This window comes from Netta rufina (genome assembly GCF_964035555.1).
Source record: "Netta rufina genome assembly, chromosome: 5".
NCBI classification, from domain to species: domain Eukaryota; kingdom Metazoa; phylum Chordata; class Aves; order Anseriformes; family Anatidae; genus Netta; species Netta rufina.
The window spans coordinates 28,295,019-28,319,643 of record NC_140128.1 but is presented as its reverse complement, the minus strand read 5'-3'; the positions used below and the strand labels follow the sequence as shown (position 1 = coordinate 28,319,643).

At 41.4% G+C, this 24,625-nt stretch overlaps 1 protein-coding gene across 1 annotated transcript in view; it reads right to left on the bottom strand.

The window, feature by feature from the left end:
- RAD51B (RAD51 paralog B) overlaps positions 1-24,625 on the bottom strand; it is a gene marked incomplete at both ends in the record, with an annotated part of 376,619 nt that overhangs the window by 98,339 nt on the left and 253,655 nt on the right. The window lies entirely within an intron of this gene.

Below are 24,625 nucleotides of genomic sequence, written 5' to 3'. Positions count from 1 at the left end.
TTTGTTTAAGAAGAGAGTCCTTGCAGGGGTTCATGTAACTCCATTCATGTTGTCAATTTCTATGTTAAAAGGCCAGGAATAATCTGTTCCATTAAAGAATGGGAAGAAATGATTTCTCTTCACGCTAGTTTCTTCTTTCTGATATAGCCCAGATTTAAATGTGCACTTATTAGGTGAGAACTCTGTTGTCCATTACCAATTCCTGAAAACTTCAATGTGTTTTCATTTCTTTATAGCCAATACCATTTTTTTTTTCTATCGGGGGAAAAATGCAGTAAAAGCAAAAGCAATATCCAAGCCAATCCCCAGCCTACAGAAGACTCTACAGAGCACACAGATGACATCCTATACTGGGGTAATATATTTCATTAGACGATAGATGAAGAGAGATTTTAGATGGTATGTAGGGATGTAATATTAACATCAAATACATTCCAACTCCCTTATCTAATCTAATGCGCCATTTAGCAGTTGATATATCAGGTCAAGTCTTTGAATCAGTTTCGTGCCAGGGAGTAAATGATGCCTAATATTTAAATAATCATCCTTTTGACAAAGATGAACTTGATCAGTAATAAAGATTGTTTCCAATCAATGATCTTCAAAAGGTCTCTTCTGTTTCTTTCCAGATGACTACACAAAATATCACAGTACATAAAATATCTTGGCCTAATCTGCTGCCACTTGTTTCCTTCTTTGCCATTATTTCTTGAGCTTTATGAGGTACTTTTGTAACTGTTTGGGGCCTAGAAAAGGCATGCTCTCGCTTTCATATGGAAACTGTAAGCACTTGCATCGTTCCCCTGCCAGAACACACACACACACACACACAAGCTGGCACATTCTTCTAATTACAAAAGTTTAAAAAAAAAAACACTGCTGTAATATTAATAGCAAATACATTCTGGTTCATGTCTGGTTACACTCAGGTGAACACTGATAAGTCATGTGTGAGGTTCTCATACACAGCTCCAATCCACCACAACACCAATCCTAACATGCCTCAGCCTCTTTTTGACATTGCCATACACCTCAGTCCTGAACGGACTCTTGCTGTTCCACTCCAGCATTAACATTTGCGGTAATCAGCGTCACAGAAAAAGCTCTAGCCTAAAGGAACAATATCCTCTCAAAAGTAAAGATGAAGATTGCTGCCTCAAAATGCCACTGCTGTATGGCTCTGTTTTAACTTTCCCCTCCTTGGCGTGGACAGATTACCTGAGACAAAGGGGTACAGCACAGCAGAGCTGTGCTCTGCAATTGCATTCATCCTTCAGTAAAATTAGGCTGCATCACTGTCAAAACCTCAGTTTCTGCACTCATTGCTTAGGAGAGAAATGTTCAAAAGCAACAAACACACAGCAGTGGGAAAGCTATGCTGTGTAACTCCTAATTTGTAAGTCAAATTGAATTATATCGCTGGAATTGCAAGCACCGAAGGGCCCCCTAAGCGGGGTTTGTTCTTGCTGCACCACATTCAGGTCTTTACAGAAAGCATCTGCCATCCCACATGGCACTTTGGGCCAAGCTGAGGTGCCCGCCCGGAGGCAACCAGCCAGCCTCGAGCACGCGGCCTCTGCCCTGGCCCGGGCGGCGTGAGGCGAGCTAAAGGGAAAGTGGGCACTGCGCTGGGAGCGCCTGTCCTCTCCTCTGGCACAGGCAGAACTACTGTTCTTTTTAAAAATCCCCTGCTCTTAGTAAGGTTTGTTTTTCTAACTGGTTCCCAGAAACCTCTAGGGGGTTCCAAGCCCAGAAAAGTAATTACTGCATTGCTTTGGCCACAGACACAATATCAACCTTGTTAGACTTGGCCTGTGGAGACAGCCAAACACCTGCTGCTGCAGCATTTATTTGATAAGCTTCATGGTTCGCTAACATAAACCTGATCCTGCTGACCTGCAAGAGGATGAAAAGGAGAGGGGGGGAAAGGGTGGAGCAGGTAGGCGATCTCACGGCCCGCCGGCCCAGCAGCTTTGCAGCCCTCTCTCCCAGCAAGCTCCCATTTCTCTTTGCTTTCTTGTTTCCTGGTGAGAGCTTCAGAGAATTGGTTTTCCCCCTGCAGTTATGCAAGCAGATGTGGAAGGGGCTAGGATTCCCATGCCTTATGACGGATTAACTGACAAGCATGGGATCAATACGGGAATTGTTCTAGGTCTGGCCGCATCTGTAGCCTTCCGAAGCAGACAGAATAGCTGCACACACTCTTGTTGGCATGGTGGTGTGCACTGAAAGGCTGGCTTAGTACCAAAGTCCATTAGTTAACAGCAAGGGGGGAAGGAAGGGCTGCAAATCAGTCAAGTCAACAGATAAAAGCCCGGGGAGAAAAGCAGATGTAGAAATAGAAACTTGATTTTTATTCCTCAAATGATGCACTTTTCTCGTCTAGGACAAAAAAAGAAAGAGGGGGTGGGAGGGAAATGAAACGAGGTTTTGTCCAAAACAGGACTGTCTCCTCCAATGGATACTGCCAAGGAAAGAAAAAAAAAAAAAAAAAAAAAAAAAAAAAAAAAAAAGCTAGGGGACTTGGGAGGAAGGAGAAAATAATCTTCCTAACTCTGGCGGTTGATATCAGGAAAGAAACACTTCTGACAGGCTAGCTTGCTCTCCTCTACGCCTCACCTTTTCTCTAAGTAGAGGGAATCAAAGGCGGACTATGCAGAAAACCAGGAAAGTACACGTCCACGTATCTGCTAGTTGTCATTCACATGGAAAGGGTTTGACTTCAGGACAGTGAGTTTGCTAGTGCATCTCTGTCTGTGTATGTTGATAATGTGTCTTGGAGACCTACAACGTGATTCACCCACTTGGGAGATGGTAAGAAGCAGATGAATCACTCTGGATGACATCAGAGCCAGCCCAAACATTTATTCAAACTTGGCAAAACTGTGAATACTAAACATCTGAACATGTGTGGAATTGTCTACACGATCATATTCCACCTTATTTCACCTCCTTCTGCTGGCTCAGAACTTCAGGAACTTTATCTCCTGATGGCAAAAAAAGCTGTGAAAATTTAAATAATATGCCACAAGACATTTTCTGTATAGATCCAACCCAAATCAAAGCAAAAATCTTGAAAGAAAACTTTTCTTGTAGACTCCCAGGCCCAGCTTTGCAGGTATGTGAAATTCAGCTATCACATGATAAACATCTGAAATTTTGGGCTGGTACCAATATTCTACTTTTGTATTCACCCTTCACTGTACAGGATCCACAGCACTGAAGCAAAATGCTAAGTACACTCAGAAAAACAGCACTTCTGGATTCTCAGAGCTCTAGCGCAGCCAACTGTCCTTCAATTTCTGCCTTTATTGACGGGCCTGTTTCTCTCCAAACAATATGATTTTTTAGAGGTAGTAATTAAGGACAAGAAACAACCTGATAATATTAAGAAACTCTTGTGGAAGGTATTGCAAGAAGACCGAGAGTGTAAGTGAATTCAAACCACGCTAAGAAGCCTATATTGTCTGGAAGCCTGTGGGTACGGAAGGCCCACAAGTGCTACCAACCATGAAAGTCTTGAGGGCAATGTGTCCAACTCCTGGAAAATGCACCAGAGTAGGCCATCTTAATTTTCTTAAAAATGGCTGATGACTGAAGTCAGTGACTTAATTCTTTATCCACCATTTTGCATGAGGATAACAGAAATAACTCAAAATGCATTGTTCACCCACCAGGCAGTGGTGATAAAGCACAACTCATGGCCTACTCTGCAAGAGCTACGAGAGACCAGCAGCAAGACTCCTATGCTGAGGACAACTTCACTGCCTGAAGCCCTCTATATAAAAAAGCCACATCACTTCAGAAAAAGTTATGCAGCATACAGACAAAGTATTGCAATGACTACAACAGGTCCTCCTAATGGTAATTCTGAAACAAACAAACAAACAAACAAACAAACAAACACCACCCACGTCATATTACAGAATGTTCCTCTGTATTATTCTGTCTTTTATTCAAAAACCTTTTTCCCAAAGTTTTGTACATGGTTTCCCCAAAGCATTGTACATGCAGAAGCTCCCTGAAGAACAGATGTTTCATGGTAAAAAGAAAAAAAAAAAAAAAAAAAAAGGTATAGTAGCAGGAATAGTTTTAAATTAAGGCAAATAAGTTTGACGGCAGCTAGGGTGAAATAGTATTGGTTACCATATGAGAATCAGCACCCAACGAGCTTGACCTGGTAGACCAGCAGAACACTCTGAAACCACACGTAAGTTTGAAACACAGCGAGGCAAATGAGAAACAATGACAGCCGTGCAGCTCGCTCAGAGCATCCCCAAGAGAACAGCCATATGCCGACAACAAACACTGCAGCCGAAAGGAACCAAAATTGTACAACAGATTCTTAAAATAAATCCTCCCAACAGGCCCTGCTTCCTGTTCTGTTAACAGCCACCCGACCAGGGGAATGGAGCTCACTCCGACTCACATAAAGGCAAGTTAGCACAAGGGCACTGAGCTGCGTGTGTGACCGCACACACTCTTGTGCAGCCAGCTAAAGGACCACGAGAAGAACACGAAAGCAGGATGTCTCTCGACATTTTCTTTTAGGTGAAAACCGGAAAATTGTGACCTTTTTCCTCTCTACAGGTAAAATGTCAGCAAAGGTGTTGCAGGCCCTGACTAGTGCAAGGGTAACTAGAGCTTAGCCTAGCGCAGGTACTCAGAGGTAACATATCCCATCTGCTGGGTCACATCCCTGGGAACCTCCAGGATCAAGACCTTACTGCTGTCCCATTTTGTGTGACAGAGAAGGATCGAATTGTTTGAGGGCAGAATATCATGGTAAAACTTTTTTTCACGGTAACTGAATATTGTACTGTCAAATACCTCTTCTTCAAAAGCATCTTTCTAGCTTTATGGTTGTGAATACAACATTGTGACCCCAGAGTAAGCAATATAGCAAGTCGTCTGACTTTGCAATCGCACTAAAACAGGTTTCTCAAAAATAACTTCCCCATCATAGGTTGATACCCTGAAAATGACCGTCTGAACCCATCCTTCTTCTCCCCAGAGGTTTTTGTTTGAACAAACGTGGTTTCTTCAGCTTTGAATCAATGGAAGAAAGAGACTGTGGCGTTTCAATATGGGCTGGGTTAAGACCTATTGAAACTAGTAGATCTCACACTACACTTCCTTTCAAGCTAAATAAGGCAACAGTTAAATACTTCTTTGTTTAACAATTGCTAAAAACAAAAGACTGCAAAAAAAAGCACAGGCTGAGCAGGGTCTGGACCTCACAAGACAAAGGGAATCACGGGAACAGATGCCCCAAATGTGGAGATTAATGCAAAGAATATTGCAACTCTGCTCTGAGAGGAGCAGAACTGATAAACCCCAACCAATTGCCTAGGAGAGCTGAGGTGAAGATGAGTATAGTATCCCTTTCAACATATGAAGATCCTAATGTGTCTGACTGTAAACCAATGTTAAATACACCCTTTTTACTACATTAAACTACTGTAGTTATTTCTTTGGTATTTTGCTAGCTGTCACTCAAAGCAAGTGGAACACTAAAAGCATCAAGTTGTATTTTTTTTTTTTTAAAGAATACTAATAACAGGTTTCTTCTTAAAGAAAACCATCCAAAATGGGTTTATTCTCTCAAATTACTGATAGGTAACCTTAACCCTTAAAATAAAACTCTGAACCCCATTAAGCAGATGGATAGGATTTCAGCTCATCCTTTAACCACACCTTATTACTGGCCAAGACCTAGATGGCTAATTACTTCCAGTTGTTTCTGAATAGACCTTTAACTACCTCTGTTGGAGTCCTCAGCATCTAACACTCTTTGGAGAGAGAGGAGGAAGCATTCTGACTAAGCATTAGACAAATAAGACTTACTGACTGTTAGAATAAAAGCAAAGAACAAAACAAAGTAACTTAAAAGGACAGTAGGCCAGTTTGTTTATAAGTGTGTCTGAGGAAGGCCTAAGAGAAAGTGGAACACCTCACAGTATCCAAAAGGCTTTGGGTCATTTTTTTTTCTAGCCGTATCATGCCTCAAATTTTGGCAAGAAAAATACAGGCAGGAACTGCTAAGATGATTTCCAGTAGTTCACTTTCATATTAAATAGTTTCACAGCACTGGTACATCATTGATTTATCCTTAAAAAACAGTCTAATTCCCCAAAGCTCTGTAGCATCTCTGCTGTCCTTACAGAGCAGCTTACTGGGTCCTGAGGGGAGGTACAGCATTTGGTCAGGAGGAAGAAGGACTACACAAGAATCCCATGAGATAACCTAGGTCCTGCTCAACCTAGTCTCCAGATGAGCTGTTACTGATGTGAGAAATTATTTAAGTCAAGCAAACTGTAAAGTATTATGTGAGTATTTAAAACTTTGACTCTTAAAGCAGGAAAGCCAAGAAAATGCAAAATTTCACTTTGGAAACCTGTGCCCAGAGAAGGCAATCCAAGGCTTTCCAGATAACCGGGCAATAGCAGAATTATCTACGTATGTATACATGGCCTTTAACAATGTAGAAATAGGGCATGCTACATATGTTGCTGAACATCTCAATCTCTGTAAATTAGAAAAGATAATTAAAAACAGGACATGAGAAAATCATTTGTCCACCATTACACAAAACTGGGTAACAATTAGCAGCTGAAGTCAGGTATCTTCTGACCACAGCCTTAAAACTGTATTTCCTCTGATATTACTCATTCATAGGCCACATTTAAAAGAGCAGCGAACAACTGCTGCTGATGGTTGTGGTTCATTAGCCAGTCAGCAATAGATGGCCCACATACACTCATTTAGCGTAACACATATTTGCACATGGGCTTGAAGTACTGCAAAACCATACACCCACAGATCCTGCCTCAGCTAACCCTCTCTCTCAAGGCCTGGTTCCCGTCCCTCCTCCAGCCCACCATTAATCTCCCCATTTGCCTTTTAGCTTTGCTTAGATTACAAGTTATCGTCACTATGTACATGCAAACTGTAACCAAAGACTGTCTGTGCTGAACAATCACTCAAGTCATTTCCAGCTAATGATTTACTGTTTGCTTCACTTCCCCACCCACCGTCTGGCTTTTTTAGGGCAAAGACATAATTTCTTGTATGTTGCTAGAGGACTACCCGCACACCAATGGGGCTAAGAATGCAATAAAAAAGATTTAATAGCAACGGGGATGAATAGAACATTCTAGTATTTCCCCTTTAGCAGAAAACAGAGTTTCCACTACGGTGGCAAAGTCTCCTATGCCCAGAACAAGCCAAGTACTGCCTTCTGACAACATCGGGGAAGTACTGGTGGCGAGACAGACCCATCTCTCTGCTGATCCGGTTCTTCAATGAGACAATTCACTGTCTGTTTCTGGGGAGGAATGAATGGAGGAGTTAGATCAATTATCCCAGAGTCTTCGGGATACAATCTGACAGATGATGAAAGAACTCTAATATGTAATTGAAATACCCTGTACCAAAACATCCACATTAAACCTCTGTTGATTACACACAGGTCTGAGCTATCTCAGACCTTCAGAACAGGAATTGAGTTGTTTATCAGTGAAAGCCAAACTTCTAAAAAGCTGGCTGCCCACTACAGAGCCTTTGTGTTGGGTAAATTAGCTTCAGGAAAAGAATCAAAATGAATTAAAACCACATGGAGATCCTCTCCCTCTACCCCCCTTTTCCCCTTTCCTCTCGCTATATGAATCCCCTCACCAGGAGACAGAGGCCAGTTCAGTCTAATTTAGTCCAGTGTTTTTGTTTCCTAAAGTCTCAGTCTTGGGCTGAGTCCATTAATAGGCTGCAGCTGATTTTAATCTAGATGAACTCAAGACTTCTCTCTTCTTTGGTTTTAAAAAGATTACAAATTGTGTGTTATATAAATAGAGGGAAAAGGGAAAAAAAGAACCAGAATGAGTAAAAGATCTGCTCTCCATTAGCTGACCTGCTGAACAAGCCTGTGATTCAAATAAAGATGAGAAATGAGAGCTGTGGGGGGAAAAATACACAACTAAAAGCTCTAGTGATACCGTGCCTAGACACACTGGTAAGAGGAGATGCAGTAATGTCCGACAGCTACCATTACCATCTCGACAGCGCAGGAGATAGTAATAAGGCTCCAAAAGTGGCAAACCAGATGCCTCTAAGACTGTTCTGATAACTTGCAGCATTCTTCCCCAGTTAAACTTAAAATCATGTTGATTAGCAATTGCTTCGTATCTCTTTGGTATCTGGTGGAACAAGGTGGTCTTCTTACAGAGGCTCCTTGTGGATATTTATCAGCATGGAAAACTGCCGTGATACCTATGTGGACTGATTCAAGTGGGAGCTCTAAAAAGGGGTGCTGAGCTTCAAGAGACTTGCCTCAGATCAGTGCTGAGGTACCTTGGGGGACAAGGCTATAGAAAAGGTGTGTGGGTATGTTGTCCTCTAGAACAACCAGTTCTGGGCTCCTCAGGATAAGTGAAAGACAAAATGAAACCATACCAAATGAAATGCAAAACTATTTTTCCTTTTGTCCAGAAAACCCAGTCTAGAATAGCTTTAACAAGTTTGAAAAAGAAGAGTAAACTAATCTGCTACAAAAGTTAAACAGGGGAACTATTTTTGGTATGATGCACCAGCTCAGAAGCTTTAACACAACAGGCTTCCCAGCATGGTAAAGAATGACAGAAGAAAATCACTTCCTTCTAGTGTTGTTTCTTGTGACCACAGTTGTATGTGACTGTCAGTAAATCTGTCAGTACTGCTGCACACAAGTATTAATATGGATATGGTCAAAACACTTTTCATATTACTGGTATCAAACCCCTCTGCATAGACATCTTTGTTTCTTTTCTTCCTGCCACACAGAAGGAAAGGAGAGGTGGGTGCCATAAGTTTCCATCTCAACAGGCAGGTTTTTTTTTTGCAAGTGCAGATCTCCCAGCGCCATTTCTTAAATTAATTTCCTTACGTGCTCTTTTGCTTAAATAACATGTTTAAACTCTTAGAGTGCTATGATACAATACTACTATGGATCTGAAAATTGAGAATGCCAATGACCAATCTTAAAGTATTCTTGTTTTAGGGGGAAAGGGTTGGGCTTTTTTTTTTTTTTTTTAATGCTGACTTGAATTCTCCGGCTCCTTTATGTTACCCTGGCACTCTACACAGTCACAGGACACTGTGTCACAGGACACTATTTCAAGCCTGGGTGAATTCATGATTTTAAAAACAATTATGGTAAGCTGCAAATTTGACTCTCCTTTTTCTTGATGCTCAAGCTCAGGGGCTGATACATGAGAAGTTTCCTTTCAGAGGAATCTCATGAACAGCTCATACACAAGTGCTCTGTTTAAAAACAGCCCCTGAGGAGCGAAGTCAAGTGTGAAGGGACTACGACCAGCAAGGGAATAAAGTGCAACTACTCGCAGCACACTGCAGTCACAGTTCTGGTAAAGAAGAGAATGGCAGCCACTTGGAAGAAGGAGAGTCCTTCACAAAGTTGTCTGTAAAAGACTTCTGTTACTCAACTCCAGCTGAGAAATACAGGTAAAAACCTACTTTCAATACATGAGAGAAAAAAAAAAAAAAGATTTTTAATAACACATGAGCAAGACTTTTAGTGAGTTGTACTTACAAACAAAAGATCCCAAGAAACTGAAGTGTTTATGTTATTATAATTTTAAAATCTCCAAATAACATTTGATCCCTCAGAGAATCCATTTCAGAGCTTCAGAAATGTTTTTGCTTTGTGTGCAAACGCTGACATTTTGGAAATCAAATGCATCTGTTTTAGACACACCAAGAGAGTATATACCTACATAAAATAAAAATCCCTGCTTTGCCATACAAAGGAAATACAATAGACACAGTAAAAGTGCTAGTAATCAATAGTAAACAGTAGATATACAGAGAAACGGATGGGCAGACAGACGTAAGAGGAATTACACAACCCTAATCAGCTTTACCTGAATATAACCCCTTGTAATAAATCTCAATTGCGGTGATAAACGTGCCTGTACTAAACCCATCGATTTTTCATTCTTTGCTAATGGGGCAAATGTAACTTGGAAGGGGTCTGCATGAACTCACTGGAGGTTTTATTTGTATAACTTTTCTGGAGTTTGACTGGGACTAGGACTAGACTTGATTGCATGTGGGTGGCTGTGGGGCGGGTGGACAGCTGGGTGAAAAACTATGACAAAAGGAATCTTGTCCCATTTCCTGCCTGTGCTTCATTCACTAATGAGTACTGCTCTGGGTCACTCTCAAGATTTCTTCATCTGTTGTTGTCTCGTCTGTAAAAGGGGCACCCCAGCAGTGGAGCTGTTGTCAGCTTGTCTTGAGAGTTTATTCGGCTGCCTCTCACCCCTGCAGCTGTGTGGGATTGTGAGTGCCTGGCTGTAAACAACGCCATATTTCGTGCTTCTTTTTGGATGACTTGAAGGCCAGGCTGAGGCCAGATGTGTTTGCTGGTGTAATCTGTTTCCCATTTCTCGTAATAAAAGCATATCTCAACAACTACTAATAAAGTGAAATCAGGATTTATCTGTTGTCTTCTTCAATGTGATTTGTGTTGGAAAGAGAATGTTAATAAAACACAGCAAAGTCTTCAGTCTTTCTCTTCTTCCTGAATACTGTAAATACTGTCATGTATCCCTACCAGTAAACAACCACACTGGTCTATCTGATGCCACTGAACTCCTCCTACAGTAACCGATATGCCTCTTGCTAGCTTGTGGAAACGACATCATTTTCCTTCAAGAAACACTGTTTTGCAGTAACACTGCTTTATGTATTCTTGTTTCTTTTACCAGCTCTGTTCACTTGAAAAAGTTTCCTCCTGGTAACTGGTTTAGCCTTTTTACTAGTATTCTTTTCATAAAAAGCTTTTCCCTGTCCACAGGCAGCTTTCAGCTGGGTCTCCTACTGCAAACTATTCTGTTAGCAAGTCCAGTCCCCAAATGAGAAACCCTATTCCAGGAGCCATGTGAAGATTGTGTCTCCTTCTCTGGGTCCAGCGTAGCTTCCTGTGAGCTCCTGTGAGTTCCACTAAGCTTCTACCCAAGGTAAAGGAGTAAATCACCCCCCAAAGAGATGCCTTTTGATTTGCATTGTATTTAGAAATAGTTTTCCCCTTCGGAGCAGGTGAAGAGGTGAGGCATTTCAGAGAATTGCCCTGGAGTTTCATTCTACAGGAGGTTTCACCCAGCCACCTAGCCCTGGGAAGGAGAGGAAGCCCCCTCACAGTACAAGGCAGCTCTAACTGTAGATGCAGCAAAACAGCACCTACTTTATTCAGGATAATTGTTCCCTGGCCGTACTCAGAAGTTCCTCTATTGTCTTCAGTTACACTACTGGATGTCAGCTCCTCAATCAGCCTTGCTAGCTCTGTTCAGCAAATGGACCACAAACACAAAAACCAAAGCAGATAGTATTTCCTCTGTGTCTCTTCAGTTTTATTTTAACACCCAAGTATAAAAACTGTAACTGCACACGTAGAACTCCATTACTGGCATAATTGAAGACAACAGTTTTAGCTGGCATGGAATACACAATTTATTCTGTTAAAACCACTCATGATTACATGTGAGAAGGAAAGAACTCTTTTTAGCTTTTTAGAAAACAAATAATTTCTAGGGTTAGCAATTAGAAAAACAAAACCAAAACATTTGTACTTGTAACCTGAGTATACTTGCTGTGGGGCTTGACTAAGATGTGCTAAATGTAATCTTGTTTTTTTTTTTTTTTTTTTTTCTTCAAAGAATCACCACACTTTAAGATGCCAGTAATGAAATAAAACTATGTCTGGGCAGTCTTCCTTCCACTGCTCCATCTGTGTTTCCAGCATTTTACTGTGCTTTCACATCTACTATGTGAAGTAAAGATCAATCTATTTCCAGAAGGCTACTTATGGGTGGTCTGAGTTCATTTTATTTCTTAACTTTATTTTCCAGGACATTCAGAGTTTTCTTTCCATTTTCTGTCTTGAACTTTGTGGTTTTACAGAGCCACAATACCAATAATGTAGTACCGAATATTTGTTTTTATTTCTTCCTGTATCCAGTATGGTTTTACACAGAAGTTGATCACCTCCAGAACAGTATTTGCCATACAAGAAGCATATCTGATTTGACCTTGGCCCTAATTCTCGCGCCTTCATCCACACTGTATGTGATTGACATACTTTGACCCTTCAAAGAACATTCCTCACACTTACCATCTCCGTAGAGTCATGGAATTCTCTTTACATTCTTACCACATGCTTCCACTCTGTTAAATCAGTGTGTCCTCAGAACATTTATATTAAACAAAATAAGATGATTTTCTGTAAGTAACGTTCTTGCTCTGTCTACACTAATGTTGGCAGCTCTTCACAAGACATATATTCTGTTCAGACATTATATTATAAAGTTCGCAAGCACTCTTCTAAAACTCATGTCTTACAGGTTGGAGAGAGCAAATTCCTTAGATTTTGGAATTATGGAGATAGACTCTGCCATACATGTATGGAAGTGGCATTTTGTATATCACACACATCATGGCAGCCTGTGAATTAAGAAGTCAATCTGTGGGTGCACAATGAATATGAAGACAAAACTGGAAAATATGTGTGAACTTCTTTCACTCTGGGCCCAGAAAATTCATAGCATCAAATACAAGAAAAGAACCCTTTATACCAGAATCAAAATACACACACTTTTTCCATTTTTTTTTCCCAAACACCTCAACAACATGGCATTGCCTCTAATGGGATGAAAATCTGCTTCTCCAATGTCCCTTGATACTTACAGAGATGGGACACGGACCAGATGAACCAAAGTAAGAGTACAGGCAGCCAGAGCTGATGGCACAGTCACTGCCTTAGTCATCTGAAGATCTGAAACAATGGCTCTAAGCATAATAAACTTCCTCATTAATCTGACAGCATGTCAGCCTCATGGTTTGAAGGAGGGGGAGAGGGATGGCAGGGATTTTGCCACTTCAGCAGACAACTCTATGGGTGGAGCAGGAGCAGAAAAGTACAGTAAGCCTGGCTCATTCAGTCTCGAGCAGATACATTCCTGATGCTTCAGCAACATGACTGAACTTTGCGTTAAGGACACTCCGTGCCTGCCATACTCAATAAGGAAATGGCATCTCTTACTGTTCCTGATGGTGAGCAACGATGCAGAGGGGGAACAGAACAGCAGAGAAGCAGCAAAGCAGAGGAACCAGGGCTTAAAACCTCTGACTCACATGACCTAAATAAAATACTAGCACTGTCATACCTGATTTGGGGCTTTCATGCAAGGGAAACCTATTATTTAGATAAACAGAGTGTCCGCCCTTAACCTCCTGAACTATCAATTTTCCCCCATCTAATACTGCAGAAAGGTTATGTTGCAGTGCCCTGTGCTTCCTCACATTTAAAGTTAGGGTAGCCAAGGGCAACAAAGACTCCTTCCTCTCTAGCCTGATAGCAGAGTTCTTCCTTCCTTTTGTTCACATGAAGAACAAACACTGAGCTGAACAATAACAGTGGATGCTTCATTATGATGCTCTCCTGGGCACACAGCCCTGGTTAGCATTATCTTACCACTTGGTTTTGTTTTGAAGGAAACCCTGAATGGTCCTTTCAATTGCTGGTGTTTCAAGATCAACATTACCTCTACTTCCTGTATTTTAAAGCCTCCTTATTTTACCAACAATATGCGGTACTATGAAAAAACCGACACAGAACCAACGAACTGAGAAAAATGCCAGTCTGGGGTGCAAGCAATAACAAAAGACAATTTAAACTAGCTTTCTCTGAACCAGTTAAGCTACTGATTCTGAGCAATAGAGGAGAAAACAAAATAAAACAACAAAAACCCAACGCAAACAAAAACCAAAGAAAAGCAAAACAACTTAATCCTTAGCAACTATTCAAGGAAGTGCATGTGAGGACCACAGTTTAGACTTGGAATATACTTACTCGAAAATACCCAGGCTTCTGAACACACTTCCTGAAATCAGCATTAGTGCTAGACCCCTTCCAGTCCCATCTCCTACCTTATGAGCAAAAATTGCCTTTAGATCATTCAGCAAAATCCATATCCCCTGATCTGTAAACAGACAGCTGGCAAGCCCTGTTTACGACAGACTTACCATTTGTCCTTTCCTGCAGAATTTTATTCTTCTTGGACAAGTAATTGTTTTGGACAAGTTACTAAATTATCACTCACTCTTCATGCTATGGGAAGGACAGGTGAACAAATCTAATGACAACTATGCCATCTTCTCTGGACCATCAACCCAGGCATAGCCAAGTCATAGATTTCATCTACCCTGATCCAGACAAAGGGAAAAGAAAGTGTCCTGGTTCACCATCCACTTCTCTTGCCTAATTCGGGACTAGGGAAGAGAATTCCAGGCAATCACCCACCAGTCAGTTCCCATCCCTTTGACCTCCTACTTACAAAAAGCCCTCCTCTGAACACAGGAACATCTGGAACTGTCATGCAGCTCTCGACAGCTGAGCTAATACACGTCTTTTAGAACAGCATTTTGTAGTGAACTGTCTACCATTCTTGCTGGCCACTTCCCAAGCTGTACCTGAAGCTCACATTTGCTTATATTAGGTACGAGTTGCAGTTTCTGTAATGACATGCTGCAGATACTTGTGGGAGTGGAAGGTTAATTTTCTGCACCCGTATGGTAATTATTATCATTTACTTATACACAGGTAAACTGAGGCATACAGTAACTAAGCTATTTACATGGATCACTCAGGAAATCACTCTGATCAAAAAATGGGTTTCTTCTTGCCTTTACCTCAGTCTGTGAGACTGGTCCAAGGCCCTTCCAAACCTGGTCCAAAGACCTACCCCAACCCAAAGCATTTACAGGTGTCAGCTAACACATAATGACTGAAAGGATGAAGGCAGTGGTACTAGCTGCTTCCTTGACATATTCTGCCTTCGTTCATATCTGGTTTAGGCTTAGCAAGATGTTCCCGCTTCATTCTGTCACCTTACTGGGTGAACAAAATCATGCTCCCAGTAAGCAAAGCTATACCAAAAACAGGGCAGGCGCAAAAGCGGGCGGACAGCTTCATCCTCAGCCTGCTCTCCTCTTCTGCAAAGATCTGTTTGCAGGGGAGACAGTCTTGAACTGAGTGCGAGGCAAGCTGGCCTTGATCAGTGCCACGCTGTCGGCCGCAGCCCTCAGGTGGGTCAGCTCATTTACCCCTCTGCAGATCACATTTGTACTCCGGAGTTTCCTGTGCCCTTGAGTGCTGCAGGAACACGCAGTGTCCTTGCTGAGCCCAGACAGCTGGGGCCAGCTGGAGAGCCGCCCTTCTCTCCTCATGTTCAGACTTGACAGTGGAATTTAGTTCATTTTGCACAGGAGAAATCTGGCCTTGCTCTGACTTCTGGCCACAGCTTAGGAGCCTCTCCTAGGGCATGGCAAATCTTCAAAATGAAAAGCAAACCGTGCCTGGGGTGGCTGCGAGTGCTCTCGGTGGTTATGGTGGGTGGAAGGCTCCAGGTCAGCGCTGTGACCACCTGCTCCCCAGTGCAGTCCACCGTAGAGAAAAGTGGGGAGCCCACCTGTTTCACGTGGTGACCAGCAGAGTCCCGGTCAGTGTTACCCAGCTGGAAGGACGGCCGTGATGAAGCAAGGCCACAGAGATGCCGGGGGAGAAAACTCAAAGGCAGAGAAGAAACAACATACCTTTGAGCTCTGATGTGCACAGCATGAGGCTGTGCCTCTGTATTAAATATGAAAGTGGCTGGGATCACACTGCAGGACTGCCAGTGTTATGCTTCAACCACCCTAATTTAGCATTTTTGGCTTTTGATATCATATTAGAATACATTGGCTTGATTTTCAAAGGTAACAAGCACCTACAGCTCCCACTGACTTTAGTGGCAGCTGCAGATCTAAAAATCAATTTAAGATAGTTTGCATATTTAGAAGTAGTGAAGGAAAATAAAAGGCCTATTGTGTGGATACGAATAGTTTAAAAACACTGCTGATGGGTGGTATAAGAGTCCCTTCCCTTTTCAAATGAATTTCACTTCATGTTTTGTTTGGTTTTCCTGTTGATGCATCCTGCACCCTCCAGTGCTAAGCTGGTGGGATCCCACATACTTTTCCTGGCATGTGGAGTTTAAAATAAGAGACCTCAGCAATCGGATATCCTCAGCATTTCCAGCTATTGAACACAATCAGGAGTACTGTGATCCATTTCAGAGCAGAAAAGAAAAGACATATAGGAATATTCTCCCTGTGTTGGTGCGGGACAGACAAAGAAAATGAAGCAAACAGGATGTTCTGCTCTTCGGTGAACCCCAGCAAATGACCCCAGCAGATAGGATACAAACTACAAACAAGCAGCTATAATATATTTGCCTGCCTGCCTGATAGCTTGTTCTGGGTAATTCACTCACAGCACAAATATGGATAAAAAGGTAAAAGGGAGGGTATTGCTCATTGAAAACTCACTTAGTTTTAACTGTGCAGTTCCAAGCTGACATGCCTTCCATCAAATGTAATGTACGCAGCCTGAAGGAAGAATATGATGTGTTTTTTTTCCCTATATGTTACTAAGCAAAAGCGTCTCATCCCAAAATACACTCAGAAAATCTACAGGAGTGCTATGCTTGTCATTCAGGACTCGGACATTAGCCTTCTAGGACATAAGCCTATTCTAAGCTTACTCACTCAGTGAACATCCCAGCTGAGGTTTCCAGAACAGCACATAGCACTCTTGAGAAGTCACTCTATCAGACTGCTTGATAGCACTCCAATAGTTGTGCAACACACCCTAGAAATGTCACTCTCCACACCTCTGCTGCTGCTTCTGGGGAGCACACCTTTGTAGGGCTTTGGGCTAATATTGGCCACTGTTTCTGTAATGGAAAAGCTAGGAAGTGTAAATGAAAATCAGATTCAGCGGAAAACAGAGCAAAATCTTTTCAACAGTAACATCTTCTGGAAAACTGCTAATTTCTAGCATATTCTACCTGCGCTGCCTCTTCACCCATGTGTGCAGTGCTTGGCCTCAGCCGTACCTTGGGCAGACCCTCTAGGGTTATTCAGGTGGCAAACCAGGGCTGACACACCATGCTCTAACAAACCATCATCTCTCTATCTCTGTCACCCTTAGTTAACTCAATCCAGTCCTGAAATTTAATCTCCTAAATTTTTCAGGGGTCTTGACAAAACTGAATGACAAAGGGCCAGGTTTTGGTTTCATTACAGCATAAACAATGAGGAGAAATGCCATAACAATCACTAACACTATGTAACTAGTATTACACTCAGATCTACTGTAAACTGAAGTAATCGCTCAATAAATTCTGTAGGTAAATAGTGTTTTATAGCTTATCATAGTACTGTCTCTTGCATGTATTTGTTACTAATGTTCAGTCTGTTTTAATAGGATGTGTCTCCTGTAGTTTAATTTTTGGCTTTCTACTAGATATCCAGAATGCCTATGGCCCCTGCTTGATTAGTATATGGAAATTTGCTTTTTACAAACAGCAACGTTACATGGATAGTTACAAAATCTCAGGTAGCACATTACCTTTTATACTTATCCTGCACAAACACTGAAATGTAGTGAAAAGGGGGTACAAATATACAGTTGACAAATATTTGGTTAAAAGTTCAAGTGAATATTATGGAAAAAAAAATATAATACCATCCAACATTATTAATTTAAGGGAATGACTGTAAATAGAAAAACTTTTTGAAGTAAAAACCTGTTTGTTGGAAGGGTTTATCACGTGTCAGTCTGCATGAAAGTGCTATATATTCCTGTTCCATCTTATCAGGAGAGATTTAAGCCTACATGATAAGATCATTTAAATTTGTGGTTAGTCCATTTTAAAGACAGGGCAAGTCTATGCATCAGATGCAGAGATATCTGAGGTTGTTCTAGCTGTGTTAATCCTGGAAACACAGAGAAAGTTTAAAGAAAAACAGCGCTGGGGCCAAAGCAGCAGGAACCTTGTTTGCAAGTGCTATCCCTGTGCTAATAAGCCCCCCCTTGGGCAAAGTTTTCTAGTTTCTGTGAAGTGCTATTCAAATGTGCCTATCTACAGAGCATTGCGCCGTGGAGATGTACAGGTTTAGACTGGAGCAAACCGCCAGATCTCTGCACCGCTCTCCCCTCCCTAGCGCAGAGAACAACACAGCTTCCAGCAGCTCCCTTTGGCAGCTAAGTCGTACACTCAGAAATCTTAACATGCAGAATACATCAAGTCCTACGGCTACAGAAATGGTACATCTACTACAAAGGCTACGTCATTGGGGTCATTGTCCTCTATTGCTAACTATCGTTCTACGAGATAAAATGAGGTAGTGATGGCTTCACCAAACATGCTGATGAAATGCCAGAACAGACAAACTCTGAGAACAGCAAAAGAAATGTAGTCGTGCCTATGTGAGAGAGGGATCCGTCACCGTAAGACTTAACTGCTTCTTGCCTTCATAAGCTGCACACAAAAGCATATGACTTTATTCTGGCTGAAAAACATGTTTTTGGACATTTTCTTGGCTTCCTACTCATGAGTATGTTTGCTTAAGAACATTAAGTCCACTATAAGTACATTTGTCCTTATTCTACAAATCTGTAGCCTGAAAGATGTAACATCTTCTATGTTAACACCAGGCAATCTGGTAGAGTCTTGGACTTGTATGAGAAAATTAAGTTCCAGCACAATATAATGTCACAAATCACCGATACTACCTCTAATCAACACGCACCTTCACTCCTTATGCTAAAAGCCTTTTGGAAAAAAGGCCATTTGCTTTAGCACTGTGCTGAAAACACAGGGGAGCAACTCACTTTGATCAGGAATTCATTACTGTGAGACTAGTAAGGACGAGATTTCTCTGAAGTGGGACCATTTTGTCCCAGAAGGCCTGTGGTATATGACAGTCTTGAACAGAGACTGAATCTTTGCAAATACACTCATAATCTTCAGCTCATTTGTTTAACAACACTGGCTCAGAAGAAATAGGTTTGATTCACACTTGCATAAATGAGGACAGATTTGGCACACTGCTTGCAGTAAGTTTTTTCATATTACGTTCAGTGAAACTTCAGAAAAATTAAATGCTGACACTTTGGTTGCAATCTAGCAAATCATTTAGGGATATGCTTGGCATTCACTGCAGGAAAGCTGTACCGTTATCTTCAGTGCCTTTATGTTTGCGTTCAGAAATAAGCAGGTACTTCAATACTGTGTACTACACTGGATTTATCCAGTGTAACATCCTCCTGCAAGTTAGAGTAACAGCAAACGTTTGGACAAAAACTTTACCAATCTCTTGTCTATCTACTATGCAGCTAGAAAGAGCATGCTTGCAGAGGAAAACATTTAACTTTAATGAAATGACGGGGTTTGTTTTGTTTCTATTGGATCTCAACCTAAGATACCTCTAGTCTTCCTTAACAATTAAAAAAAATTCCCTCCACCTCTCTTCATTACCATTTTCAGTTGTCTTTATATCTGTGCCAGCCACAGAGTTGGGTTACTCCAGCGAGGCTCTGCCAATGCAGCTGCAAAGCAGCCGAACAATTCCCACCAAGCCACCTAGTGAGGATGCTCTCATCCAAGTCAACAGCATTCCTGGGTCAGGTTTAGTAATCCTTTCCACCCAAATGCCAAGAACTATCTGGAAATTTTCGTTTATGTCAGCTACATCAATAGGGCGATTTTGCTGGCAAAGGAATGATGGAGGTCTTATTTTTTTCACATCCCTTATTGTCAAGATGGACCTAGCCTACAAACTGATCATGCTTTTTTTGCTCTCATTATTATAAACCTGTTACAAGTAGCATGAGTCTTTCAGTGTCCTGTGGGGAATACATCAAAAACTGTTCCACCCCATAGAGATCCTAACAATGATCAGTTCATCTTTATCCCTCCAATAGGGCCGGAAATCACCAGTGGCACTGCAAATCTGTTACCATCTCAATAGCAAAGCACAACTTTATTCCCATTAATCTGTCTTCCATCCATTCACACATCAAGTACAACCCTGCTTCATTTTACAGATTATATCCATGTTGCTCCAGACAAAGGTCACTTTATAGTTACAGTTCTTCAATTGAATGAAAGCTTTTGATGCAGTAAATCATTGTCTCTCACTGTTCAAACTCACACAATACAATACAAATAATGCTGCCCTTTCTTTATACAATACAAATAATGCTGCCCTTTCTTTCAGAATTCCCTTTCTACATCGCTACTCATTACCAAAGCATTTCTTACAAAATAAAATGAGGCACTTTTCACTTGCTTCAGCCACATAAATTAGTTATAGCACTTTGGAGACCATTTGCCATGCTGCCCTACAAACCCAAACTTTGTGCTATTTTGACACCAAAATGAGCTTCTTTCCACTACATTAGTGACAAATGAAAGACAATGTAACAAGGTTTCCCAAGATTTGGCTGTTCCTAGAATTCTTCCACCTTTAGCACTGTAAAACTGAAAACCTAAGAAACTCTCCTCCCAGTACCACCTACAAGAAGTCACCTGCTCGATAAGACGTCACAGGCAAGGTTGTGTTGTGTGCACGCAGACACGTGTCTGGTGGAAAAGAGGGCAGGAAGGAGAAAGGGCTGATTAATTAACTAACTAATCAACCAGTCCTGCTGGGACAGGAATCAAATCAAATCTTCAATTTGGCAGCATAAAGTATTCTGTCCTTTCTTGAGGTAGTGAGGGGAGACAGCACGAGGCACAGAAGTTTTCAGGTTAAGTTTTGCAGACAGTTACAAATTTCTTCCAAATGGAAGAACAGAAAACATGGAAGGATAAATCTTGACGTCATGTACACTCATGAAAAACTGCAACAATCTGAGGGCTCCATTATTTGGCAATGAAGGTCATAAAAAGAACTGAATCCAAAACCTGAAGGCAGACAAATTCTAATCTGAAATACAGAACAAGCATATAGCAGCCAGAGAGCTAAAACTGGAGAACACTGTCAAGGCAAAGTAGGAACTCACATTTCTTGATGCCTTCAAATTACAGCAAATGCCTTCCTAGAAGAAATGCTTCAGTGTATCATAAGTTATCAAGTATCTGAAGGAAGCATGTAGGAAATATGGGGGGTCAGTTTGGGTGACCTCCTGATTGCACTCATCTTTAAACCCTATAAAGCTGAAAATAAATCATTACTCAAAAGCAAGTCATAGCTCACTAATATTATTTGTCTTATGTTTCTAGAGCTTGAGTTCTTTCAGTCACGAGCAATGTTAATCACTTGGTAAAAGCACTCCCTGAAAAGTCCCAGTAGGCTCTCCAGTTGGCAAGCACATTCCGTTGTCTTTTGCAGCACCACCCTCTTAGTACCAGAGGGTATTTACTTAGGTGAGATGGAAGGAGACGTATTTCACAGACAGCTGAGCTGCCAGTTGCTGGTAGGTAGGTTCTGTTGCTGTCTTGTATTTATTCCCCAGCATCAGAAGATCACCCACAGAATACAACTTAGAACTGACATCAGCTTATTTATCCTGTCTTCCTTCTGGATATGCATGTACACATGTAAGTCACATCTGCCAGTCCAGCTGCCCTAACCCAGTAGCTGCTACATTCAGCTTCTCTGAAACTACAGCTGGGCAAGATCAGCCCATAATCTGCTCTGACTGATATATGAATATCAGCTAATCATTTCCACCCCAAAACAGAATTCATATCATTGGCAATGACAAAAATCATCCTATGACTTGCAGCCCTAAACAAATAGATCCAAAGGTTTTTTTGTTTGTTTGTTTGTTTTTGTTATTCTTTTTCTTAACAGAATCATGTCACTCACTTTAACTAGGATATTGCATTACGGAGCAATATCCATGCAACAACAAGTACTTAAACGGAATACACATGCAGACAGTAAAGGTTTTAATATTTTGCAGTGTTTAGATCCAGGTTTCTGTCTCTCTAAGAGGAGAAGCTTTACAAAAACAGATCTGTCAGACTGGATTTTCCAATCGTAATTCAGGTTCACTACAGAGTCACACTGCGGCGTGGCAGCACATGACATTGCATTGCAATGTAAAAGCAACTGAGGGTATTTTTGGGTTTGCATTCCTCCACTGCACAGACCATACTGCAGCAATGAAAGGAGGAGACCAAAGGCTGACTTTCCTTGCTAAATCTGTGACAAACCACTTTTTTCCAATCATCAATTTTCATTTCTCCAGTCTGAAAGCAGAAATAAAAGGAATGAATAACTGGATTCTTTCAATCCCTGAACACATGAAATTTTTTAAAAGCAAAGTTTTCTCTGTGGCACCCTTGGGCAACCTGGAGTTCTGTTCTGACAACACCAGAGAAGTAGGTCTTCCTTCACTAGGATCTCCTCTGAACACTCCTGTGCTTGCACTGGGGCCATGAGATGCAAAGACACCAGGGAAACAGAGCAGCGATTTACACTGACAAAGAGGATTTTGATACACTCCTCCAAATGGGGCAGCATTACCATCTTAATAGCCTTTTGCTCTCAGCCCTCTTCCTGAGGACGCTGGAGATTTTTGCGAATGGAGAACAGTTCCGCTTCCCATTTTAACTGCAACAATAGCAAAGGGCTCCTTAAACTGCATCAAATAGCAGCCTGTGAAATCCCTAACTAGCCGCACTGCCTCTCCTGCCGTTTTATTATCCTCTGGCCCACAGAACAAAAGGGGGGAGCTCCTCCTCATTTTTAGCCTATTCCACACATCCTAATCCCTCAGAGGTGGCAATGGAAATTGCTTGTGGAACTGTTAAATCACACTTTCACTTTGTCTTTCATTCCCTATTCACCCTCACTAATCAAGGAGCTTCCAGCCACATTTTCCGATATCAATTTTGTTTATGGCCTATTGGTTAATGGTCCCGGGATGGGACCCCCTGAGTAAGAAGAAAGAATCCTGGGCATTTCAGACAGCTGCCGCTTCCCACCAGTTCCCACACCCATCCACTTGTTCTCATCAGACGCCCTGAATGTGCTCACCTCCTGACACCAACTGAATTAAACAACAAAGACTGAATGGGAAAGCTGCCTTTGCAATCCTGCTGCGGGACAGATTCCACTTGTTCGCACTCTACGACATCCTTCAAACCGCAACACAGGGACAACTCCCCCGCCAGCTAACCCCCGGCCAGTCGCCCTAGGGACATCTTACCTCGCATCCAGCTTCCCTGTGGAACGTATAAGCTTCAACTCTTACAAAAACTCTAGCCTCTCTTGCACAAGGCCACCCACCATCACTCTGCTAATGGCTCTGTCTTGTTAGGTAGCAACTCCTGTCAACATCTTACCTGAAACAATCATTTTCATGTGATTTGCTCACTTCTCTCTGCAGAAATAATGCTCACTGAAGTGTGGGAAGGAAACATGCAATATTTACTTTGTAAAACTTTGTGAGATGCTTCTCATGTGTAAGTGCTTACATGTCTCTGTAAGGATACTAGCAGCAGGACCTTATCATTGAACCAGGACATCACCTATAGCACTAGACTCCCAAACCTAGAATCTAAAAGAACCAGCATGTAAAATCATAGAAATGCCAGATTTGGATTACACTATGTGAACATTTAAGGTTCAGACCCTGCTGTCTGATCTCTGGCCAGGACATTACCTGCTACGTAAAACAGTCTGGGGCACATTATCAGGGGAACCATGCCCTTGCATACTATCCATCTTGGAAAAAATATCTAAACATAACAGCATAGTCATAAACTAAGAAAAAGCTTACACAGAGAAAAGCTCCAAGCTGCTTTCCGAATATACAAAGAATGCCTGATGGCAAGATAATGCTCACTTAGAGAAATCCACGCTGATTTTAGAAAAATGGTGAATGCACACCCCAGAAACATATGGATACAGATAAAAGAGTAATTGATATATTCCTCATACAGTGCTGTTAAGCATCGTACTATCAGAGCGCCTTGCCATCATCAGTACATGTTATCAGGCCAATCTGCTCTTTAAAGGTAGGGTTCAGTCCTTAGGAAGCTATTTTCCCAGCTTACTGAAAAGATTTGAAACAAATAAAGATCCTCTCTGAACAAATGATCCCAGTTTCTGAAATAGTAAGTTTTTCTTTCCCGAAGTGTCACTACATTAGTGCCTGAAGACAGAGCAGGAAGTTGTCTACTTTTTTAATGATGACCAGAAACATCTCTGCAACTCAGAAGATAATTGAGATAGAGAAGTGGTATGTCTTATACCCCGTCCTTAATCAAAATATGTCCAGAGCAACTCTTGCAAGCCATCTCAGTTTAAACCAATAAAAAATATTGCTAGTACATGCAGCCTGTTTAAAATTACCAGTACCACGTAAGGCAAATTGAAGTCACAGAATGCCATCTAATACACTAGGTATAATATCTAAAGGTTTAGGAAACACCCAATGGACCCTCATGTTATCATTATGTAGATGCATCAAATGGAAGAAAAAAAAAAAAGTTTTGTTCCTTTTCTTTTGTTTTCTTAAACTAGGTATTACCAGTATTTTAAGCTTATCTAATCATGAATAAATGTAAATATGTTGCTGATCTGGTACTGCCTGTTTGTAGGTGGGAAATAGGCAATCAGAAGAAAGAAAACTGTTCACATACCTTAAAAAGTCTGTAGCGTTTTTATATTAGCAATCAGTGCTAAAATCAGTACTTAGCAATCAGTGATTGCTAATCACTGGAACCTG